Source organism: Haliaeetus albicilla, chromosome 24 (assembly GCF_947461875.1).
Source record: "Haliaeetus albicilla chromosome 24, bHalAlb1.1, whole genome shotgun sequence".
NCBI classification, from domain to species: domain Eukaryota; kingdom Metazoa; phylum Chordata; class Aves; order Accipitriformes; family Accipitridae; genus Haliaeetus; species Haliaeetus albicilla.
In genome coordinates this window covers 9767307-9793464 of record NC_091506.1, presented here as the reverse complement: position 1 = coordinate 9793464, position 26158 = coordinate 9767307, and the positions used below count along the sequence as shown (strand labels likewise).

General features: G+C 36.1%; 1 protein-coding gene across 8 annotated transcripts in view; it reads right to left on the bottom strand.

Moving 5' to 3' along the window:
- FHIT (fragile histidine triad diadenosine triphosphatase) overlaps nt 1-26158 on the bottom strand; it is a 627270-nt gene that overhangs the window by 525804 nt on the left and 75308 nt on the right. The window contains exon 1 of one of the 8 annotated variants that reach the window (XM_069811995.1): nt 11652-11670. The exons of the other annotated variants lie outside the window; for them this stretch is intronic. The gene's annotated coding sequence lies outside the window, so the exon portion shown is untranslated. Of the gene's footprint in view, nt 1-11651; nt 11671-26158 lie in introns of those variants that run through there. 8 annotated transcript variants of the gene reach the window in all.

Sequence of the window (26158 nt, the reverse complement as noted above, 5' to 3'; positions counted from 1 at the left end):
AGCAATACTGAGCATAACCACAGACTAAGATAAACGGAATAACGTCTCTATTAGCCAACAGAAGAACTGAATATCGAGCAACACTAATGAGCATCAAACTCAACAAACATTCAAAACACTTACGCAAATGAAGCATTGAGAGCAGACTTTCCCCAATTGGTGAGACAACGTACAGTATTCTGACCTTCTGCACCAGCTTGTCCTCTCCTGAAGCTAGAAAGCTTTTCCTAAAAATTTGGATATTCAAGAACTAGAACATATTTTCTTTGAAGGCTGAAAGACTACCCAAGCAGCTTGGTAATTTCATCACTGGAGGTTTTGAGAATAAGTTCAATAATAGAGGCAATGGCCACAAATTCTGTCTTGGGAGATTCAGCTGGGCATTAAGCACAGCAGTAGATCAACATCCTTAGAAATTTAACTAAACAAACCCACAGTTGACTTGATCTATTGTTGGCAGTAATCATGCTTTAAGCAGATGTTGGGACCACATGAAATATAGAAGTCCCTTCCAAGCAACAGGCTGCCCAGCCAGGCTGTGGAATCTCCAAGTCCTGGAGATTTTTAACATCCAATCGACAAGGCTCTAAGACATCTGATTTAAAGTCAAAGTCAGTTCCACCTTGAGCAGGAGTTGGACTAAGATCCAAGTATAACATGAAACTCATTATTTATAATCTTCAGTATGCCACTGAACCTGGTTTGTCCCTGGCTATGCTTACAGATATGCCAATTCAATACCTGTTAGCTACATAGTCTATAATACCAAAGTCTGAGAGATAAGATTCAGCATACAGAGTGTGAACTTTCCGCCTGAAGTTACACAGCTCCTCAGTGTCAGAGCTCAGAAAGAAATGATCTTCCAATGCCCTAAAGCTTCTTTAGCATACAGTATGCTAATATAGAGGTAGTAAATATAATATTTAACTGTTAATTTTCTATTTCATTAGTTAATAAACAACGTAAAAAAAGATCACAGCAACTTTTAAAATTGCAATGATCACTTTGTAAACTCAGTTAGAAATTGGAAAAATAAAATTTCATATTATTTATATCAAAGGAGACCCAGATCCTCAGCACAATTTTGAACTTCTTTACTTCAGAAGTCATTCTTTAAGCAAGCAGGGATTAGTAGCAATACAACAATTACTTATACTTACAATAAACTCCACCACTTTGCCAATTATCTCAACAGCGTTGCATTGGTGCCAGCATCTGATGAGAAAATGTTCTCAGTGATCAACACCTCTGACACAGCATCTCATCATGCCAGGATACAGAGCAATAATTGTAATTTAATAATGCTGTCTGCAGTGCCCAGCCAGCAGCTGCAAGCATAGAGAATAAGCAAGAGTTTCAATACAAGCAAAATGGCAATGCTGCAATAACTAATAAAATGTCCTTTCTCTTCCATTTCTGGTACAGTAGGCAGGGTTAATACTGAGGCCCAGAGATAAGAAAGATAATTCAAAACAGTGAATTAATTCAACAATCTGGTTGTAAGACTTTGAAAGAGAGCAAGACAATTAAAAACACTAAGCACAAAAGATTCATCCTTTCTGCCTACCTGGCTTCTTTAGATAAATCAGTTTAACACTCATGATTAAACACATACATGTCACTTCACACACCAAGTAACCAAGAAATTGAATCAACTTTTTAGCACAGAAACACAATTGAAAGGACCCAGAAATCTTCAATACCCAAATAAACATTACTCAAACAACTAAGTTTAAAACTCGCTTCATTCAAACCCTGAAAGATTGGAAAAAATTGCTTTGAGAGAAAATTTGTGCCTTACTTTTCACTTTTCTATTGCCTGTGCCAATCTTTTTCATTAATTTTTTGTTCTTTTAAAATATGAAAAAAGGTTAAAAGTCCCATTAAAATGAGTCTCATTGTCTTTGCTGCAGATCAACATCATGCTAAATCACCAAGCTATACTATTTCTGAACTTCCTGGATCTCTAAAAAATGACAAACATTAAACCTGTTCAATTAAATGCAACATGAGATAGTTTTCTAAAGTTGTTACTAACTTTTTTGTATAGGTAATTGTTTTATATGAGCCACTGTATTTTGAAGAAATTACCTCTTTTCCAATCATGTTAACCATTATCTGTTCTAACACCCATTTAATTGGCAGGGATTCAGCCACTCACGCTAAATAATTCCATTTGCTATGTATTAAACATTTAAATAGTTTTTGCTGTCTCCTATCTGAGCATCTTCAGGATAACTTCAGCTGTTTTTCCCATTTATACTTGATTTAGAAAAAATTGTGACAGAACACAATGCCACTGTTGCAACTAGTAAAAAAATGTCATTGGAAATGGTTCACTAAAATTGCAAAATATGCATTGCATCCTCCTTGTTGAGTCAGTATCTACACTACTAAACACACACTTAAAGACAGTAAATCCAATTTAAATCACAACTTTTAATAAAATTCACATGTTGAAGTTCTTAATATGGTACCTGACAACATTCACAAAGCACAGAGGGCAAGGTGTACCTTATTTGATTGTCAAACTAATTCAAGTAATTCATTAGATTTAAAATTAATTTTGGTATAGCAACATGCAATTTTTCCAAATATTACATTAACTCTTTTAGCGGAAAATATTGTAGGCAAATATTTTGTGAATCCAGTTCAGTAGTCATTTTTATAGACAGAGACACTCACGCAATCTAGTGGGCACATAAGCACATAATACATGAATCCAGACTTAATATTTAAAGTTCTTAATCAAAACTTCCTCAAAACATTCCATGATGCTAAAGAACCAAACTAGATGGTGTAAGACAAAAGAAGCGGGGGGGGGGGGGGGGGGGGGGGGGGATACAATATCCCTTTGCTCTATTATTTATATTCCTATAGAACTGAGTCCTTCTATCCCAGCTTCTTATAATCACTTACATATGGACTTATTTTTACCCATAAGATAGGGTACAGCTTTACAAAGAAGAGGCAGGGGAAACTCTAGTATAGGTGAGTAGATGGCTCAAGCAAAGCAAAAAAAGTACTGTTGAAAAGAGATTTATCAGGTTGAAGAAAAGTTAATAAAATTTTTGAAATAGAAGTTATTGAATATATTTATTAGTATGGGGTATGTGCTGATGATGTTTCCTAACACTAGAGTTGGTCAACACTGTCAATAGAGAAGGCGATCACTATACTTATAGACAGAAAATTAAATAATTCTGAGGTCTGGAAAAAGCAAATGGGCTAAATATACATAGTAAAACATGTGAAGTTTTACACTCAGGAGCCCACAACAAAGTATCTTAAGAGCTTATCAATTGCAAACAGCAGAAGAGATGCAAGACCAGGATTTATTACAGGCCAATGCTGAGCTATTGTGGTACACAGATGAGAAAATATTTTTGAACCTCAGAATGCATGAAAAACCCTAACCCAACAATAAGTATTATACTAGGTCCACTGGTGATGTGATATCAGGACTTCTCCATCTAGTCCTGGACACGTAAATTGAAGTGAGTTCAGAGAAAGACTGTTATGATGATCAGATGAACAGAGGATCTCACAGTTGCTAGCTTCAAAGCACAATGTAGAAACAACTAGTTCATACACAGATGGCTTGTCAAAAATATATTCATATTTGCAGAGATAATCTCCAAGTTCTGCAACACCTAGTACAGGTTATCCTTCTCAATATAAGGTGATCCATATATAAAGAGTAATTAACATGCATTGCTGCAGTGTATTTTCTGCCTGGTTTTGTCTTTCCCCCTACTCCCAAATTTTTTTTATTTTTTTTTTTTTTACCCCTTAGAGGGGACATGGGCATGGCAAACAGAGCTCTTAGCAAGAAAACTGATAGAAGTGGGATAACCTAACTCATAATGCAGAACTAACAGGTTATCATGAAAATTTCCAGACATGTTATTTCCTCTATTAAAATCAATCTGCATTATGTTTCATTACCTTGGTTTTGCTAATGCAAAATACTTCAGTAGTTAAGAGCACTGCTGATGGTGGTGATAATCATTTTGCACAAAATTAATCTCAAGGGGCCTCAGAGTACTGCAGATTTACCAGAGTGAACACCTATCCCATTATGTCTAGCAGTCTTAATTTAAGAACTTAGACATACAAATTTTACTTGTGACAGGTATTTAAAGTCTGGCATCTTTTTAGAAATTACAAGAAATCACACTCAAGCACTGTTTTCAAGTAAAGGTAAGAGCACAAAGTTTACATATGTATTTGACAATTTTGTAAATATTCAGAAAATCATATGGGTATGAGTTGGGCAGTGCAAAAGCAAGCTAGCATTTTTAAGTGTTTCTTTTCCTACAGAAAAGTAGTTTTGAGTCATTCTTTTTTGTTCCTTCTATCTTTTTTTCAGCACTCGGACTCAATCTTGGCTTCTTTGGAGGGATCTATCAATCTGTGTCTGTGTTATAACCCCCAGGTTTCAACCATTACAGTAGGCAGAACCAACCTTATCAATATATGAAACACTACTGATATACCCGTTTGAGAAGAAACAAGAAACAAGAAACCATTTGTTTAAAGTAAAGTATACTCAACCTGCCAAAAACAGAGGTGCTTGCATTCTGTCTTACCTACAGTTGGCAATTTCCCCAAACTCCTGGGTAGACGCAACTTTGTCTTAATCCCCTGTGTTCTACCAGTACCAAGTTGTAAATACCTTGCTTCAGAATATAGATACTACCAAATATAGTTTGTGGTAGCCGGCTATACCCCCTAACTTCCCGCTGCCTTTTTCAGTATCACACATTATAATCAGCTCCAATTTTTCAGTTTTGGCAAAGCTGACAGGCCAGGACTTGAGGATGATGAGAACACATTGACAACTCAGGTAACGATGCTTTTCAAGGCTCACTGACCTGCTCCCTGTTTAAGCTTTCCTTGTAAGGCCGATCTCAAAGGAAACCCAAATACACAAGCATTCTTCATTAAAATAGTAGAAGTGCAACAATTCTTAGTTTATTGCATTCATTTCCCCATTATTCAGCACAAAGATATTGTTCAATAAGAATGCACAGACTAAACTCAGCAATAACGTAATTTCAAACTCTCAAAAAGCTCAAAAATTTATGGCGTTTTTTGAGATACCTCAATTCCTGTTCCAAAAGAAATAGAATGCTCCTTCCTTAGCATGCAGAGCAGTTCAATTCCTTTCAGCTTTGTCATAGTTTTTCCTGTTTTCCTTTGTTATTCTCCAAATTACAGAAAAATATCACTTCAGGATCTAGCTATCAGTGCTATGGTATTTAAACTTCCACCCTTGCTGTTGTAGCTAAGCATGCTCCATATTCAAATCAACAGTAGTAGTCAAACGACTAATGTGAAAATGCAACTTCTGTATTTCCTGTTAAAAACATGAACCCCTACTTCCATAACACTTACAGCATCTGCACTAGTCATACTTATCACTGTTACAAAACTTTTAAACATTGACTGCATTAACTAATTAATTTGACATTAACTAATTAATCTACTGACCAAAGAGAGAGAAACTGGCACTGGGAAATTATTAGTTTGGAGATTAAATTAATTAAAAATAGTACAGTAGTGACAGAATTTAATCTCATACTTCTCATGAGAGCATGGAATCACTCACAGCTGCAGCAATTTGTGATAAATCCATTGAGAGATTTCATGATGGGAGTGGAATTAATTTGTGTCACCCTTAAGAGTATATGTGCTCACTCAACAGTACCTATATTAAACAATACTAAAAATACGCAAATTGAACAAACCAAAAGAATCTACTGTTGGAGATAGCCTATGATACGTGCCCTTCAATATCAAGATACAATTATTTGCATCAATAAAATTCAGGGGATCACAACAGTGTTTGGGAGGACCAGAACATTCTTTACAGTCTGTCTTTATCTGTGTGAATACACAGTGTGAAATGTGAATACACTTCCTTGACCAGTTTAAGTTCATTCTTTATATTCTCTTTTTATCATGATAGCTTTTAATCCAACAACTTGAAAACTGGGGAATTGCTTTAAAACACGGCCAAGACAAAAATTTACATGTGCTTGAGGAAGGAAGGAAGAGAGAGGAAGATAAACAGAGCTGAGGGCAGACAGAAAGAGGCTATCACAATACTCAATCTCACAAACACAACAACTAAGCAACAGAGCTGTAGATAGTTATGCAACTCACAAAGATGGAGACCTGAAAGTCATCCCTAGAACATAAGTACACTGAACAATGTGCAATGAAGCGTACAAATTGCACACACTCTGTACTTAATCAGAATTATTTTTTATGCTGATGAATAAAAAGCCACTCATGATTTTCTTCCTGATTAATACAGGAGCTCTTAAATTAACAAAGAAACTGTCCTTCGATAGGGGCTCCGTTACATTAACAAACTCTTATCTACAACCTAAATGAGGGTCATAGCTCAAGCTAGAACCCCCTGCTGAATGGGTATAAGAAGGGCCAATATTTCATATCCAGTCATCAAAAAAAAAATCTTAAAACACTGTTTTATGCCACTCAGCTGCAACCACCACTCAGACAAGAGCAGAAGCAGAACAGACTGAGCTGCAATGAACCTGCCAAACACTAGGCTGCTCATGGGCCAGTTCGATAAAGAAAAACTGCCTGTCTTGAGAAAGCTTTGCAGGAACATGGTCAGCCCTGAGCAATGGAAGAGGTAACATCAGCAGTTCCAGTTCCTCTTGGTTAGGATCAGGAAAAGAGGAATAAAACATTCAGGACATAGATTTACAAAGATAAAGTGCCCATCATCCTCCACATTTTGTTTCTTCTCAGCTCACTTATCTGTCACTAGCTGTGAGTTTTTCCACAGCAGCATACACAAAGGTAAAAGAAAGCAACTCTACAAGGAAGAGTCCAAATGTGTTTCAACCTGCATGACTCCTTTTCCCATCTTTAGACTTGTGGTCAAGCATGCTGTTGTGCAATTCCAAAAATAAATGAGATACTATGGCAGAAAACTAAATCTGCTGTTCATGTATTGAATAAGAAGACAACCAAGGCTGTGTTAGCACTTGCATAAAGAACCCAGCAACACACAAGGGCAGTGAAGGGCCACAGACAACACGCTGCCAAACTCAACACTCCCCACCCAAAACCTATCACTACATCACTTTTAGGAAACGACTGCTAACTCACAAGTCGCAAAGAGGAGGGACCTCCAGGACTGAATAAAGAGAACAGCAGCTATATTCACTAACAAATTCAGTGGCAAAGAAACAGAGAGAAGCATGAAAAGATGGAAGTATGAGCTACTCCAACCACAGGGAGTTAGGCTTCTGCAGTAACCATTGATCTCTCCACTCAACTCTTTCCTGGAGGTTAATACAAGACATCCTGAATACATGAGCCTTCTACTAAAGTAAGGTTTGGTTCTAGCTGTCCAAGTACCTGGTCTGTTTTGAATGGAGAATGAAAAACACAGCTTGGAAGAGATTCTTTTGTCCCTACCTCTTAATAACACAAGGCTCATGACAGAACCTGTGAAGGCACACTGCAGTAGAGTATGCCCACAACTGAAAGCAAGAGATGTTTTTGCAGTTTATACATATATAACGCAAATGGCTTCAAATTTACTATTGCAAGTACTCGTGGCAATGTAGTTGTGGCAGCATAGTTTCCAGCATGAATTGTACAATTCTGCCCAGAAGCTAAGGTAAGTACTCACATTAAGCACGCCATCTGTAAAATGGAGATAGTATTTCGTCTTGCTTTTGGTATTATTGGCAAGGTATCTTAATTCTGCAAGCAGAAACTTAGACTACAGCTTATGACAACAGGCGCATTCGCTAGGTGGTACTGTCAAACAAATAATAGTAATGCTAATAACTAGAAGGAGCCATTAAGATGAATCAATATAAAAAGAAATGACAATGCTTATGTAAAACATTATTGTCTATTCATTGAAAAATTACAAACCACAGAGTACAACTGATCTGGCAACACAGCTAAATTGTTATTGATTTGCATTGAGAATTTTTCCCTTCTTCTTGACATTTCTGGACTTTTTATATAACTATATATTATGGCTCATAGTGAATACAAAATCTATTATAAATTCCACACATCTGCTGAGATATGCCATTCTGAAATTAACTGTCTTGAAATCTACATTTGGAGCACATGAAAGTCATTCAATTTCCCAATATTAACTCCTCGTACATCAATACCTGAATTTAAGATAGTTTGCATTCTTGTTCACGTTGTAGAACAAAAACCAGAGTCTCTTTCCTGTGGGGTGTGGTGGTGCATTTCTTCCCCCTCAGGCTGAGTTGCAAACTCAGGAAGTCTTGCTAGGCCTTAGCATAAGTGTAATGAGTCAGTCAGTTAAGTCACCCTTGGCTGCGCCAGGAACTCTTACACAACTAAGACAGGGAGATATGCTGTGCATCTCAAGGACTCCTGCTGCCCAGCAGAGGCGGGAGGATGGGAGTAGAAATAGCCAGTTCTCAAAACAACCTACAGCCTGGTCTCTCTCCTAGCAACATTGCGACATTACAGACCTCCCCTGACAATCTTGGCGCATCCCATATCTATATTTTAAGTTATTCCCAGACAGCCTCAGAGCTTTCCTTACCTGCATGTGAAACGGTACCAGCACAGCTGGGATTCCAGCATTTTGTTGATGACAAAAGTCAACCATCTCCCGAACCTATAAACAATGGTATGAAGTGAGGCCCTTTGAGCTCTCCTGGACCGCAGCGGACTGTGACCAGCATCTCCCTCTGAGTCACATGCCTCTCAGAGCTCGCAAACTTTCCTGTTTGCAAAAATTGGAGGTCTGTCGCCAAAAGCCAACACAACCTGGGCTGATACTCTCCGCTCCTTGAGGCTCAACCCTTCGCGCATTGAGAAAGATGCCAAAGCATTCAAAGTTAATCCTTTCACTGACCTCCAGGGGAATTTTTAACAGGTATACCTCTCTTACTGTCTTATATGTATATCTCTTAGTATCTTTATGCATGCACATGTACTAACCTGAACAGTCTATAATAAGTATATTATAGCAAGTATATTCTAAGTTACTAGTTTCAAATTTATACTTAAATTATTGTCGTGAATTTTATTCAACTGTGAATTAATTTTAGGCTGCTATTATATTCATAATCTCTTTAGATATAAACCATTGACCAAGTCTGGGACTAGGAGTCAATCCAGCTGCACCTAGACTCTGACAGGAGTTTAGAAAAGCAAGGGGGTCTTCTTTGAACCTCGTGACTCAATGGAAGGGTCCCCCCTACTTTTCCATATTCCTGATCTTTGAACAAGAAATTAATTCTAACTCAATTTTTTTTGGTAATATTTCCTTTTACCCTATTACATTTTCATCTCTATATACATAAGTTTAGTCTGATTCTAACTTAATTTTCCTGAGTGCATTTCATCCATGTACTAAGTAATATAGTGAACCTTGCCATCGAATTCTGTGAAGTCACATTTCTATATAAATTTCTATTACATCATTTTTCTATTGCTAATACAATTGGAGGTGATTCTTTAAGCAAGCCAAACTCTCTCATTTCCATCCCCACTACATGGGGTCACAAGAAACAAGCAAAACCAGTATTTTTTTCAACTGTGACTTAAATTCTAAATAAATGTATGATGTAATCAAAGCTTTTGAAGTCATGAAAATCTGATTATTAAATCTAAGTATTTTATTACCATTAACATCACTCCTTTTCTTTATACAAGCAATTTCAGTCTGTTTTAACAAGGATTTTGGCATACCATATAGACTTCTAACATCTAGCATAGACTAATGCGCTTATGCATAGCTACTCAGGACCCACAGGTACAGCAGTGATCAATTCGAGATGCAGGCCAGCCTCTCTGAAAATGACACCTCTCAGCATGGATTGCGAGTATGTAAACATGTAAATTTGCACTGACAGGAAGTTACAGTAATGAGGCGACTCTGGTGAATGTTACATATACTCAGTAATGATGCAGGTATCAACCACTAAGATGTTTGTTTCAAACAAAATTCATTGTGACTTAAAAACCTCTTACAGTTATTTTTCTCCTATGCTGCTGTAATTTCCTGTTGAAATAAAAATTGTGTGATACCAAATGGTATCTGAATATTTGAGATACATTATACATGCTATTTGTCTCACAGACACTGTCTTAAGTTTACATTAGCTATCCTCAAACTCAACAGCGATCTAGTGACACCGGATATAAACACCACCACTATTATTTTTTGTGAGGGTGGTTAACATTCCACAAACCAGCAAGCTACTTCCTGATTACGGTCCCTCAATCCTTATCACTGAACTAATTTATCATGTTTTTTATCCTCCATTGTTAATCTCATACTCCCACACAAGGTATTAATCAGAGACCAACAAACCAATACCTATGTTATCTGATATTACTAATGACACATTTCTTTATTAACAAGAAAAATCTATTTACCAAAGCTCCAGCTTCAGGTTTTACATGCATCTGACAGGACAGTTGTGCGTCGAGCTTGAAAACCAGAACCACACTGAAAGGGCTCAAAATCATTTCCTTTGATCATTGTCTGATAATCTTCCTGCTCATATGGACAATTTTAGACTTGGACTACCATTTAGCCTTGCCATCTGTTTGCTCCGTAATACTCTACCTGGTGTAAAACCTCCGTTCAGTAGTTGAAGCTGGAGATACCTGACTAGGAAAACACTCAATGAGAAGATGAACTAATATGCACTACACCAGCACAGAGGTCAAGATGTAGTAAGATGGCTCAGAACTTTGCAAGACAGAAAAATTAAATTAATATTACAAAACAGACTAGAAGCTGGGTTGAAGCAAACAATGATTCATTCAGGGCATAGTAAAGCACAGAATTTTCTAAGGAAAATATAGCAGGTGGGCTTTGCAGAGAATGTTGGCCCTTTTTTGATGTTGTTGTTATTTTTAAATAATCAGTATTTTTGGTTAGACAGACTTCTTCTCCAAACTGTTTTTAACATAAAAGGCAAGTCATAAAAGACGACAAAATTATTATTACTTATACCCACCCCTGAAAACTATCTAAAGTTAAAACACAGAAATAATTGAACATAATACACTGCAAAGGTCTTATTATTTTTATCTGATGCTTCACTTGATACTCAAGGAGAAAATTGTGTATTACTTTGAAGATGCTCCTAAATTAAATTTCCCTGTACAAATTAGAAACTTTGACATTTTAAATGAATTTGAATAGGGTAATAAACTCAGGAAATTTCATAGATACAAGGCATCTCTGACCTACTGACAGCTTATGCTGAATGAAAGTCATCATTAAACTCTCATGAGGCAGTACACGAATAGATACTTTAGGGTGACTTATTTGAGTGATAAAGACAAATATGAAGGAAAAAAACAGTCCAGCCAATTTTTACCACTATCTTTACAAGGACTTCAAAAATACTTCACAACATGGTGGGGTTTGCATTGTACTCACAACTGTACAGCAAGACGCAATAATTTGGTATTTTTCTTAAACACTGAATAGCTAAAGTTTCTTAAATATTTCCACACTTTAGAAAAGCTACTTTTCATCTCCTTTCTTCCAGAGTAAAACCTGAAAGTTGACACCAACCAAGCTAAGTGCTCAGAAACCAGGACGTAAATAACATCAAAAATTATACAGTTCCATCTACCAGTTTCTTGGAGCTTGGCTTCTTAAGAGACCTTTTTTGTAGCATTAACCTGTAAAACATGAAACACCGTATTCAGTACTTCTTGGCAAGCCATACAATACAAATACAAAGCTTCAACATTACTTTTAATAAAACAAGCTATAATCTGAAACTTTTACTAATTATATTCCTCTTATTGAACCCTAATGTTACAATGCACTCAAAACCAAGTGCTTGCACTGTATTTTTGTCTGGTCTGCTGTTAAGAGACCTTGATCCAAGAAGTTTTCAGGATCATCTTCACCTCAAAATCTGAACCATCACATCACAAATCTGCTGTTCCCATAGGATTCAGTAAGACTTATTTGTCCAGCACCTCTTAGCACTGAGCTCTCTTCTTCAGAAACCTGCCTGGCAGAGGGCTGCAAAGCTTCCCTGGATATCCCTCCCACAAATATAATCTGAGTATAAACCAACCTTAGGTATTTAGATCCCCTATTATTCATGAGAGATTGACGTAAAAGGCAGCTTATGTGATTTTATAGATGTTACATATTCCTAGAGTTAACATTCCCCACATTTTTATCTTTAATTTACTACGATTTTGCTCAGGATTAAACGTGAAATTTTTTGAATTATTATTTTTACAGAATATTTCACAATAAAGAATGTGGAAAATAAAAAGCAATATCGTGGAACTCAAATAATCCAACAAACTCAAGTAGTAACGCAATTTTCATGGAGAATATTCCATAATGATGCTTAAAAATTTTGAATAAATTCCTTTTTCAGTTCATCTTTTCTCAGTTACTTGACTGTCTATGTAATAAAAGCAATCACTCCTTTTATTGCAGTAACAATCAGTTACACCAACAGCCACAATTTAGGTTGGTGTTTTTGGAGAAGGTTTTTTTGCCTTGGTCATAATCATAAGTTATTCTCTACAGTTACAAGTTTTCTAAATAAATATTTGTCATTAACTTTTCCTAGTTTTTCTTAATATTCCAGCAGAAGAAAAGTCTACCATATATATCTTTCCTACTATGAATAACTACTACCACATGAAACAAAGAACATTTTCTATACCTCTGCTAGATAGAAAAGGAACATCTCCCCACTACTGAACTGTGATTCCTAAACTCATGGACATGTGAGATGTTAAAAATTGGCCCAAAGAACCAATAATTCTGATTTCTGTGTGCCAACTGGCTACAAGGAACATCTACAGCCTCTTCCTAGAAATCAGGCAAATGTATAAAAGACAACCAGACTTGTTACAACAGGTAAGTACAGAAAAAGGTAAGAGAAAATGTTAAAAATTCTTATTACAAGAAATTAAAAAGTTCCTCTTCTAAAAATTACTGATGTACTTTAAGACAAGTAGGAGACAGGTCTCCATGCATACTATACACCAGTGCACCTTGTTTTTACCAGTATTATAATGAAAGAAAGGTCTTACAATCAATTGTTCCATAGCCAGCCACCATCCCTGTTGCCTAGCATAGGAAGGACTCCACCTACATCCCCATTCCAGTATAAACATTAAGGTCCTTCAACTCCACTGACCTATACCAGTAATGGAGGAAGATTCCTGAAACTACTAAGTCTCTCAAGTGCTCACTGATAAAATGAGATGGGTTGCTAGAGATTTACTTGGTTTAGAAACTGAATTACTTTTCTGCTTTACCAAAACTGGATTTAAGTAAACAGTCACAATAGATAGTTTTAATGGAACACTATAACTTTATAACAAAATTGGAGTTTATCGCACTGTAAGATGGAAAATATGAATTGTGAAACAGAATGTTGTTAAGACTATTATGACTGAAATAGCAACAGTAGCCTTGGAGGGGATAGGAAGACCACCAGCTGCACTGCTATTCCTACCCTGCTGGCAAATTCATGGATAGGCATTTGCAAATGGCTTCATAAAGGACACTTTGGCACCTTTACAACAATAATGGCTTCCCCCAAAAAACCCTCACACCCACAAAAAAAGAGCATTAAGGGAATGAAAATTGTTTGAAGACTAAAATGTTCTCTACATGATGAGAACAAATGTTCATTAATAACACAAGTTTCCTTCATAAAAAAGCTCAAAGCAACTGTACACTAATTATATCAATCTGACTGTACCTCGTCCAGAATATCTATCAGTTTACCATTATTCCTTCTATACTAGGAGAAGAGACAAGTACCCGATGCACAATACACACTGTATTTGATGAGAATTTTTTTTAAAGGACAGGATTTTATTTATGAAAGTGATCCAGTGCTAGTTACTGAGGTACTGGTCAAATGTAAAACTGATTCACTCCTGCATGCCATAATCCATATTATGAAAACAAATATGGAAACTATTTGCACCTGAATTACCGTGGAAGATATATGACATACAGTGAAATTTAATTATAGTCAGTATAAGTCTAGGATAAGACAAGAAATGGAATAAGTATTTCTGCAGGTATCAATATAGCAGTTATCACAACAATTGCATTACAACATTAGTTCTTAAAAACTAAGATTCAAAACATGACTTAAAAAAGGATTAAGCAAAAGGAATCATCTCCAAAATTTCTAGATGTTGGCTCAGTGGGTGACCATGAAAGGGAATGAGTTCTGTGCACGTTTTCCAACAAATCTCATCTCAGAGATTTAAGATAGAAGTCAGACTCTTAAATAATTAAATTCCAGACTAAGAGTTAAGACTGTATCAAAAAGGGAACTGAAAGCCCTTACTGAAGCTTGAGAACCACGTGCTCCTAGTGGGCCGTGACACTATTTATGCTTTGACTGTGTTAGCAGGAACTTTCCTCTCTTCCCCCTAAAACAGAGGAAAAGATACGCTGGACACCAGGTGCCCATCAAAGCCGCTCTGTCAACTCCCCACCCGCCCCCCCTCAGCTGGACAGGGGAGTCTTTGCCACACAAACCCAATACAAACCTACAAACATCCAGGTCATAAATAAGTTACAGAAGCTTATAAAACCAGAATTAGAAAATGAATGGCTGCAAACCCCTGGCCAGCCACAGGTAACCAATGACCCTACAGATTGCCAGTTCTTATCCTCAATATACAAACAACAATGCATCCACTAGGCTTGTCAAGACAGGAATCATTTGTGCAGAAGCTGTACTGGTGACACCTGCATTAGCATCCATCACATATCAGAACACTTCTTTCTCTCAATTAATACCCCTTCCAACTTACCTAATTAAGCCTACTCTATTAATTTCACTACAGATCAACAGATTCTGACAAAGCAGCAGTAGTCTGGACTCTTGAATTAATAAAAATTGTCATCGACATATTGATAACTGCATGTTCCCAAGTTACTTTCCAAAAAAGATGTGAAAGAATTAGAGACAGACGGAAACGCAAGTACAAAAATACAAATGTGTGCATGCTCCTGTGCATGTGTGAACAATAGATAAGCCATACCAGTAACTATGAGGAATTCAGATTGCATTACACAAATAATTTAAAAGACAATACTTTACATTTGCATTTCAGTATCTAAACATTTTAGAATTACTAAAATAGACGTATCATGGTCTAGATAAGTAAAAATGTCCCAAAATATTAGCTTGCAAAATCACAATAACCTTTGTGACTTTGAATCAAATTCAATACTTGGTACTTTCCTTCATTTTGCTGTTTAGGAACACAGAGGGAAGAGAAGTTTGGAGGAGAGAGGAGGAAAAAAAATATTCATTTGACATATATCAACTTTTCATCTTTATTCATTTTGGTTTCACCACCAAGCCAAAACATTCACTACCTATTTAGCTGTAGTGGAAGGGAATCCTGCAGAAACTTACATGTAAGATTTTCAAGGAAGAAGTGCTGTTAACTTTTGTCTCAGAGAAATTTAAACTATTGCCAGGCTAGTCAGTCTACTTGTGCAAGACTGCAAATTAATTAGTAGCATTACTCACATGACCAGTAATATGAAGAGCACTTAAGAAATAAGAGAAATTCTCATATTATTACCACTGCATACTAGTTACTCCACAGCAACTCCACATACACCCTTGGACACAGACTGCTTTTTACTGAAACCCTGTGAAAGACTGGTAAAATCCATCGGGTTATAAAACTGCTGGAGAAAGGGCTACCTAAAATCCTGTAGAGCGAGTTGCACAAAACGACCTCAAACAAATCGTGAAAAGGCAGGGGGATGGGGAACCCACACACTGTTTTCGATCAAGTAATTTCCACTGTTCATTAAGGCCTCAATGGCAGGGTTCCTACCCTCCTCTCCACTAACAACTACTACGTACATCATCAATTAGCATGGCGGGGGGGTGGTGGTGGTGGTGTATCATTATGCCCCCATCCTCCCCGAGGCCAATTTCAGCATTTTCCCCTTTGACTTCTCTCCCAACTTCTTCAAAATCACGTAGATGAGCTCAGAAGAGAAATGCTATGGGCTTTTTCCTTATTTTTAAGCATACACATCACCTGACCATCCATGTTTTGCAAGAGATTTATGAACAAATTCTCTCATATTTATTCTACATAAAATGCCAGCCCTTGTCCTCCTCCTTGTTGTACATATTTAATGAAATTAAAAGTGGTTTTGAAAATTGTTCCACATCCTCACACTTTATTATTTCACCTCTCACTCATATTATTAAAAGACTGCTTCATAGATGTCTTATAAACACAGTTGTTTGGGGGTTTTTTACATTATCAAAGGGCTAGATTTAATATAAAACAAACAAACAAAAAACCTACTTTATTGCATGTCAGATAAGCTTAATTTGCAATTAGACACCTTCTGGTAAGCCAGCAAATATCCACTACCAGTGAGAGGCAAAGAAATACAAGGAGACACGCTACTCATTTTGAAGGCAAAATCAGAAAGAAATTTGGAACACAACACAGATACTGGTGCATTAATATGAATACTAGTTGCAGAATCAAAGCCTTTCTCAAATTTTACATTGGCTAAATTACATACAATTTTAATGAAAAGTTATTTCTCAATTTTGCATCTTTTAACTGAGTATAAACACTCCTAAGCTACCAACAGTGATGACACTGCAGTATAGCTGTTATCTCATTTGACCAAAAAGTAGAACAATACAAAAAGAAGTGCATATTCTAATGAAGGATACCTAAAAATAGCGTTAAGAAGTTTTAGGACAGATGCCTTCATTTCTTTTGCATTGTGAAAGTTGATTTTTAAGCAAGTAACATGAATTTTAAGAGGCAAAGAGGAGCAGTAATGCTGCATTGTTCCCGCTGCACTGAACAACGATAATGACACAAGGGGCAGAACATGGTAACTACATTTGGGCAACATATTTCAAGAGAAACAGGATGATTTGATTTACAAATTAGGATTACAATATGCTTATAAAACCAAAACAAACATGAATGTATTCTTAAAATGGAGAAACAGAGAAATATTTAAAACCAAAAATCTGTATACTTAAATAATAAAACAAAATTTTGATTTTTGCATTCATAGATGTTAAACTGGGAAAACAACAAGTAAAGATATAACCCCTGACACTAGTTTCTGCCCAGTTTATCAACCTGTTTTAATAGGTCTTTAACTGAAAACTGAACCATGAAGGAGACAAAAATAGCACTGGTTATGTGTACATGCAAAGAAAAAAGCATGTACATACAGCATTTTACAATATCTGTCTCTTGTTCTGACTTATCTAATCAGATGAGTGTGATTTCATCCTCAGTGTTTCCATTTGTTATTGTCAAATACTACCTGAATTTCAAGAACTGAGAAATAAGCTAAAATAAATGTTAATTTTATAAATCATGCCTTTAAAAAAACCACAATTTCCAGATTTTCATAATTTTCAACTTTTTTTTTTTCTAGCATTGCTTTTTGTGTTTCTTGAAAACAGTCTTCCTATTAGAAGTTCTGTCAATTTAGGAAATTCTCATTTCGGTTAAAACTTGCCTTTGGGGTACCATATTACTATTTATAGTATCATAAGCCTAATCAGGGAACAAACCTGCTGTCAGATTCTCTGTAAACATGGATCAAAGCACGATAGCTCAGTCAAGAGATTGCAATAGGGGAATGAAATGTTTAATGGAAACTATGAAATAACATCATTGCTGCAGACATGCAGTAGCATTAGTAAACCTGAAGACTATCTAATGTTAAGATCTTTGAGACATAACAGATGTTATGCAGACAATTCAGTAGCTATAAATGCATTTAAGGGGAGTCACTCCTAAATACAAAGGGCAGCATGACAGAAATCACAAGAGGTGCTTACCAGTAAATTTAATTCTATATAATAATTTAAGTCTCACTAAAACTAGTGGATGTAAGAGCTGAGCTGACATACAGGACCAAAGGAGGAGTAATTATATATCTGTTTGTATAGAGCAATGTAGGTCACCACCCATAATTCACACTTGCACCTCAGGAGTTTAAAGAAGCTATGCCACTAACATACAGGCAATTTCTTGGGGATGTCAGTAGATCCGAGTAGACTTACTGTTTACGGAGCCACGTTCAACTTTATATTTCAAAGAAACAAAAGCACATACTGATGAAGCAGGGCAAAATCCAAGAACATCATGAGAGTAAGTGCAGGAAGCAGCATCCTGAGAGCAGTTAATTGATGGGGTTTTCAGGTTAGGAGGTGACTGGAGAGGGCTGCTTGGAGCTGAGTGCAAATCGAAGTCATCTGTTCAATTCCTAGTGCATTAAGGGAAACAGATTTCTGTAGCCTTGCAAATAAACAGATTTACTGCTAATAATTCTAACATCCTTTTCTTCTGATAACTTCTGAACTGGGTAATTGGTTGGGCTAAAGGAACAGCATTAAGAAAGTGCAGGACAGAAGCTGGCATCAGAGACAGCATTAGCATCTCAACAGGAAATAAGATACAGGAAGTAATATTGGGACAGATAAGATATCCTAAAAACTGATGCAGTTTTCAGGACATAAGAGAGCTAGGATAAGGCCGCAGAATAGAAACTCAAGGGACCTTTGCAGAAAGACAAACTTTACTTAAAAGGCAAACATTGGTCCCACGTGACTGTCATTGATCTCAACAAATGCAGGAATTTTATCATTAATAAACTCATTACTGGGAGTTGTACTGAGGAAGTACATGTATAGAAACCACTTCCTCCTATACTTGCTGTGTCTTATACTTGCCCCCAATCCACAGTGCATTCTCCTGTCATACTTCCTTTTCAAAAAAGGTAGTTACAGTATCTGTACTTAATCTACAAGAAGAAAACTGCACAACAGCAGCATTTCTACATGATGGGAAACAGGCAAATTGGTAGCACTTGGTATCCTATAAACCTTGTTAGGACAGTATTATCTCGTTGTACTCCTAAAATGCATGTACCACTTCCTTGTTCTGGATCAAGAACTTTTTAATGCACAGAACAGGATTCAGCTACATGAAGCAAAATGCAAGACTTCTGACCTGTCACAAAAGTGTAAAAACTAACAACTGTCCTCCTGCTTCCTCTAACTTAATGGATGAAAAAAAATTTGCTAAAAACCCAGTGATTAAGAACTCAGCATATGATCTGAATCTTTCTTCTTCCTTTCAACGCAGTGCTAACTAAACCCTTCAATCCCATCCAAATTCCACTGTAGAGATATTCAGGAATATCTTTTTTGGACAGTTTGCTTTCTTCCATGTCTTATGAGACTGGAAGCACTAATATCTTCATTGTAGTAATGGTCCTTTAGGTGTAGATTCAGTGTGACAGCTCTTCTATTTTTACCTGTTTTATTCCTCTTTTCAAAATAGCATGCCACTTTCTCACAGATACTTTCCACCATTCAAGGCAAAACCTTTCTTCCTGACTTCTTTTGCTTTTAGCGCAACAATGAATTAACAACAGACTGTCAAAAGGTCTTGATGGTCAGAGACCAACAAAGACATGCAGACAAAAATAAAAGAAAAAACAGACACAAGGATGATGTGGGAATCATGGGAGACACAAGCAAACTTTAGGGCATGGAGATGTGAAGAAGGGGTGGCAGCAGAGGAACGAAGTCAAGAAACTCAAGTGAAATGCAAGGACAAAGATCACACAGAAAAAGCATAGTAGGAACATGACTATAAACAATCCGTAGTAGCCACAGCCCTTGCTGTGGAGATGAGCCTCTGTGGAACCAGGTACTGTTTATTTTGTGATTATGTGGACTTGCTGTATTGTTGTGTCATTTTTTAACTTAAAAAATGTCATTAGAAGAAAGCAGAGATTTTACAGAAGACTTGTCTTTAAAGTAAAACATACATTCAGAGATTTTATGTGGTTGAGAGAGAACAAACTGTTCACCAGCAAACATGGTTCTTCTTACTGCAGAACCATCACCACTTCTCAGAATTCGGTAAGGAACACTTCCCCCCACCATCATCATCATTATTGCAGTACTACAGAACAAAGTAGACAGAAATAGCAGCAGGATACAGTGATCGCCATTTAACTGATCAGTCCTTGATTGTTACAAGGTAGCCTGGTTTTCTCACAAGAAAGGGAAAAAAAGTGTTATCCTGGGCAAGTACCAGCACAGTTTTATAGCACTTTGGGGATTCTAAAGCTTTTAGAGATGCTACAATTATTAGGAAATTTTCCAGTAAGCACTAAATGGCAAAAATAGCACCTGTACTCAGCTAAGTTGAATTACCTGTTTACCACTCATAAGAGTAAAATAATTTAATAAAATATTACGCAAAGTTCACTGAAAAAGCCAACACAAGAGACTACAGATCCAGAGACCTTTATACTTTTATGAAGTATTAATTTGACATGAACAAGGCTGAGAAACTTGGTTAGAAAAAGACCCAGATAGTTTTATAAATTAGGAAAAGAAGTTTGTGTTAAAGTTTTATTGAAGGAATTAGACTTTAATGACCAACCTATGTAATATTCTGTAAATCAGCAGTAGAGCCCGGCAACAAAACATAATAGCATGGGATTTAACACTATCATCTTGCTAATTGAAAGGACCTGACCTCCTTAGGGTCATGCACTGCAAGTCAGAATGATAACACTGCAAATTATCACTGCTTTGCAGATGCCAGTGTCTCCTACCTGTAAAGAGAATGTAACTAAGCACATTACATTCTGTTGATTAAAAATTATTTTTTTCCCAGACTACATGTTTTGTAGAAGCTTTAGAAATAGAAAAACCTAAGGTAAGACAGAATGTTAGGATACAAAGGGTTTTTTCCCCACAATTCAAAGATCTCAGTCATTTAGAAAGTTAATACGCTGTTCCATGTATCATTCATATTGATATTCAAGTTAGTCCTGGAACTTTCTGAGAGATGACAAACCAGAAGTTTGTAAGCAGTGATGTATACACATAGTATCAACGAATATTACAAACTTTACTCATGCAGTTTGCCTTTCCGTATACAAATAGTACCACTGAAGTCAACAAGACAACTTAAGCTAAAAACCTGACTCATACAAGAAAGGGTAAGAGAAGAATCACATTACATATGTACTTGTAACATGTAGTTATAGGACACTCAATCCCCAAGATCTCTTTCCCATTTTTGAAAATCAGCATTCCAAATATACAATAAGCAAGAGGATGTGACTGTGGGGAATAAAGTTTCAGTTCCCTGTAGGTACTTTTCCTCTGATAAAGGTATATTCAGCATATGTATATACTGAAAGTTCTACATTGCTGTTCCTGGCATTTAATTAGGGGTAAAGGAAAATGTGCAGGACTAGAATTTTAAGTGTTGGTTTAATAACCTTTATCCAGCTCATTTCTGAATGATTTTCTTCCTCTCTGGAGAGGCTTCTAATGTCAAACACTAGTATTAAGGTGAGTCATGGTTACTGAAGAGGCACAGAGAAGGCACATGACAAAATTATTAATTATAGGGGGAAGGAGTCAGAGTATTCTTTTCACTCCATAAATGTCCTTCTAAAACAGAATATTTAATATTGAATTCAAATACACTTTCAGTAGTCAATAGCCATTAAAGTCTTACTGGTGTCTTAAATGACATTCTTAAATCCCCAACTTTTTTTAAAAACTGTTGTAAATAAAATTTTTAGAAGGCATGGGAGATTTTGAGAAGGCACAAAGTTCTGTTTTGGTTTGGGGTTTTTTAAGTACAATGAAAGAAATTGGGCAACTCTTCTATATCTAAGATATATGCTAAGTAGAACAACTTCAATACAGTAATTTGAAATATAGTCATTCATACTGCTGGCTGTTATTGTCCTTATTTCAGATTCCTTCCTTTCACATCAAATGTTAAGAATTGTACCTATGAGAAGACCAACAGGAGAGATTGGTCAGTGCTATTTTCTGCTAAACCGAAATCCAACACGTCGTATTCTAACACCAAAAGGTATATAATTGGATATACAAAACACCTTAAAGCAACAGTACAGGTCGAGTTTGGGGTTGGGGTTTGTACATTGTTTTTTGTTTGGGTTTGGGGGGAGGGTGGTTTGGGAGGTGTGAGAGAGTTGTGTTTCTACTGTAAGCCATTTTATTTCTACATAAGTTTCCATAACTCTGGAAATTAAGAGTATTTGTTTATGCTTTTTTTATTTTGTATTTTACTTGCAACAAACTTCCCATGTGATAAAATAAGCAAAATCCCAATTCGTCTGTAAATGTATTCTTGCAGGTGACATAAAATTATGCAGTACCTTATAATGATGACAATATACAAATTAATCAAAAGCTAAAATGAATAGTGACAGCTAACATTAAACTCATGAGCACCATGCAGGCTAAAGCCACTGCAGCCATTTTCTTTCTCTGAAAGCTTTTTAACCTTGAGCAGTCTATGTCTGTGTTTATAATGCCAATGGAACATGAGTAGAAGAAAGATTATTTTAAATAAAAGACCTTTGCAAAAATTCTAATACTTTTAACATTCCAGAACGATTGCTACAATCATGCTCATCTGCTTTAAGCCAATTCAAATGAAACATTTCTAAGTTGAAAGGTTCTTAAAGTGTTGAAAACTCTTCCTACCCTTCTTTCCCTCTCCACTCCCTCTCCCCAGGATTAGGAGACTGTGACACATATTTCAAATGGTATCTTATCTATGTACCACTTTATATAAATGTAACCTATAAAAAGCAAACTCCTGTGGAACTTCACTATTTTGCAGAAGAAGCAGGACTTCAAAAGTAAATGAAATGGCTTGTTTTGTTTGTTTCTCCAGAATTCTTAAGGGATTTTGCACATTTGGAGCGATAAAACTTCTAGGTATGATTTAACAAAGGAAGACTAACTAGCAATTACTATAAACATCAACTGCAAGAACATTTTGTTTATAAATACAAGTGCAAACTGCACACAACAGCTGAGAGGAAAAGCCTTTTACAGAACACCAACATATCCACACCTTTTCACTACATTTTACTTCATTACAGCAAAATTTATTTCCCAAAAATCACCTGTCCAGAAGAAAACAAAGAATATATTATATTAGAAAATTTGATTAACAAGTGCACTAGATATTCTAGCAATAATGTTATTGAATCAAGGAACCATTTTATGATTTGCTGTTCTTCACTTTCCAGTAAAGGTAGAGGAGCAAGACACTTAAGTCTCCCCATGAATGTGAGAGGATAACAGGCATAACTGAAATTAAACTAGTTTTTAGCAGCTGAGAATGACTTCTACATTTTATTGCAATATATGCCACAAAAACATGTATCTGGAAAACAGCATGTCTTCTTATAAAACAGCTCTCTGCTGCTGAAACTCCATCCCAGAGTTTGCCTCCCATTTTTTCCTCTTAAGCAGGTGTGTATCATTGTATAAAGATTGCCACAGTGTGGCTAGAGACAGACACATTAATTGCCTCCAGGCAACAAGTCAGAAAAGCATACAAGAAACACTTTGGCACACCCTCAGAAGCCTAACACTCATTTCTGTTCTCTTCCTGGCAAATCTGGTCACAGTACTCACCCAACTTTATCAACTCTTCCAGTTGCTGCAGAATCCTCCACAGGGGAAATCACACAATAAGAAAGACCTATCTATTCCAAGTATGTGAAGGTTAGACAGATGTGACCTGCTTAACCTACCTTGTTTATTCAAAAGACAAAAGCAACAATGCCAACATTAACAACTTAAGTCCTAATGCACATCATGCCAATACTTCTGATTGTATCTCAAGGTGTCTCAAGTTGAGGAAATAATTTCTGCATAGCAAAAGAAATATTTTTAAAAGTAATGAAAATACAGCAGCAGGTTTTGGATTGGTTTTGTTTTTCCTAAAGCTATAATGCCCATTATTTTAGTAATTGGAGAAAACTAAAGCCCTTGTTCCTATAAAGCTTTCAAAAAATGAAAGCTTTCTACAAAGCTTTCTTCAGAAAACTATATGTCTCATCTCCATTGCAAAGCCATAGCAAGTCCATCCTTTTAAGCAAATTTACACTTAGAATTAAAGCCTGTTAACCAAATGTAAAGTCAAACACTTTCTGAAACAGCTGAGATACTAATCACACTCCACACCCTTCAAAATCACACCTCTTAACAGAAGTTCCAGATTCAATTAAAGTAGTGCTATTATCAGGAACACAGTTTCATTTGATACAAGTTCATGAAAACTATGACAGTGCTATAATTAATGAAATGAGAACTGGAATAAAAAGACAGCAAGATCCCTAAAACAAAGCAACAAACAAGCACAAACTTTAGCTAAGGTCTTGCAGGTCAACATCGACTGCCACCAAAACTTTAATTTCCATTAGATAAAAAGGATAAATTGCAATCTTAAAATGAGACCTAAGCCAGTATTCCAATACAAAATTTAATTCATTAATATTACAGATAATCGTCTAAATAAATCCAATTATATGCCCTCTCACAACATTTATTCATAGTGTATGTTCTGTGTACTTCATAACAAGGCAGCGAATACCAAAATAAAAAAAATGTATCTTATTTTGTTACAGTTATCTTATTTCATGTTGCAGAAAGTGATATATATAAGTTGTTGTTAGACTATGGTTCTGTATTAGCATGAGTTCTTTGATGAAAAAGTTGTGAAGCCATTTTGACTACAGAATTGTATCACTGCAATACTGCTGCTTCAGAATGGAGTTTGCCTTTAGTTTATAAAACATACAAGAGTAAGTTCTGCTACCAGTCACACAACTGCTAATCATTATAACCAAAGCAAGCAAAATGTCCTGTCCTATAGCAGTCCTGTTCACCTCTACCAGACTCCACCTCTAATTTCTCATCTTGCCCAACCTCTTAGTTCATATTTCCTCCAGTCTTTCCTCTTCCCTGTCCTATGTGTCTTTCCCAGTCTCCAACTGGTTTTGACCACCCATATGCTTTTTCACTGTTTTGCAATTCTTTTCCTTAGAATAGACCTAACTGTGCCTTCTCTTCCATAATTCTCAGGGGTATCAAATATAAACTCTTTAGCATCATCACTCCTGTCACAATTAACACACAAATTGTTTGATTCTTCTTACCTGGTAAAACATATGCACAGAACATTGATTATTTTTTTATTATTATAATTAATCCTGAGACAAAAAACAATATTCTTTGCCCTAGTGGAGTTTCACTCCAAGAAGAGTTAAGAGTTCCCTATTTTATGCAGCCAGGTCCTCAAGGGCAATAATCTCCCCCTAGACTGTGGAATGATTATTTGCAAGGTAGTATCTCATGTAGAATATTTAACTGGATTCAAAAAACCACACTGAATCAAGGAAGATGTATATCCATTTTTAATTAAAAATAAACTCTCTAAAACATCCCCATGGATATCTCCTGCTTCCCTCACCCATGATCACAGAAGAGAATAAAAACCGCTACAAATAAAAAACTGCTACAAATACAGCACACAGTAAGGAACTCCCTATTTCCCGCTGCCCTTTCTGCATTACTGCAAAAATGTAAAATGTTATTTTCAATATGTACATCTCAAGTTTGCAATGACAGATACCTAACATTTCATGGGAAAGCTTATTTTGCCAATATTCACTTTAAAGATAGAATTTTCTTGCAGACAGATTCTTAAGCCTGACAAATACACAACCCTTGATTTGAAGTCATACAGACCCAAAACTTAACCTGCCAGGAGCAGTGAACTATAGCCAAAACAGTAGTTGCTACTGCTTGGATATTATTACAGAACAAAGCACAGGCTTACAATATATTCCTCTGGAATTACCTATGACAATATCATATATCAATTCAATAAGTTTTCAGAAAGCTATAACAATCTATTTATAATTAAACTGCTATAGTCTGTAAGTACCTACATCTGTGTAATAATTTGTTACAAATACCAGTTACTGCAGCTTAAAACCAAACAAACTCTGTTTTGCTGAATTGGAGCCAAGGAGCGGCATAGTAGCCTCCCATCTACTACGCTGAACAGGCTTCATTATGAATTGTATCTTTGAACTAAAGGTCTAATCACAATTTAAGCAGGAAGCTCATGTAGAAGAAAGCACAAAATAATGTTAACATATCAAATATAATTTAGGCTTCCAAAATGAAACATTTCCATTAAAAGTAAAAAAAAAAATCTGATTATATTT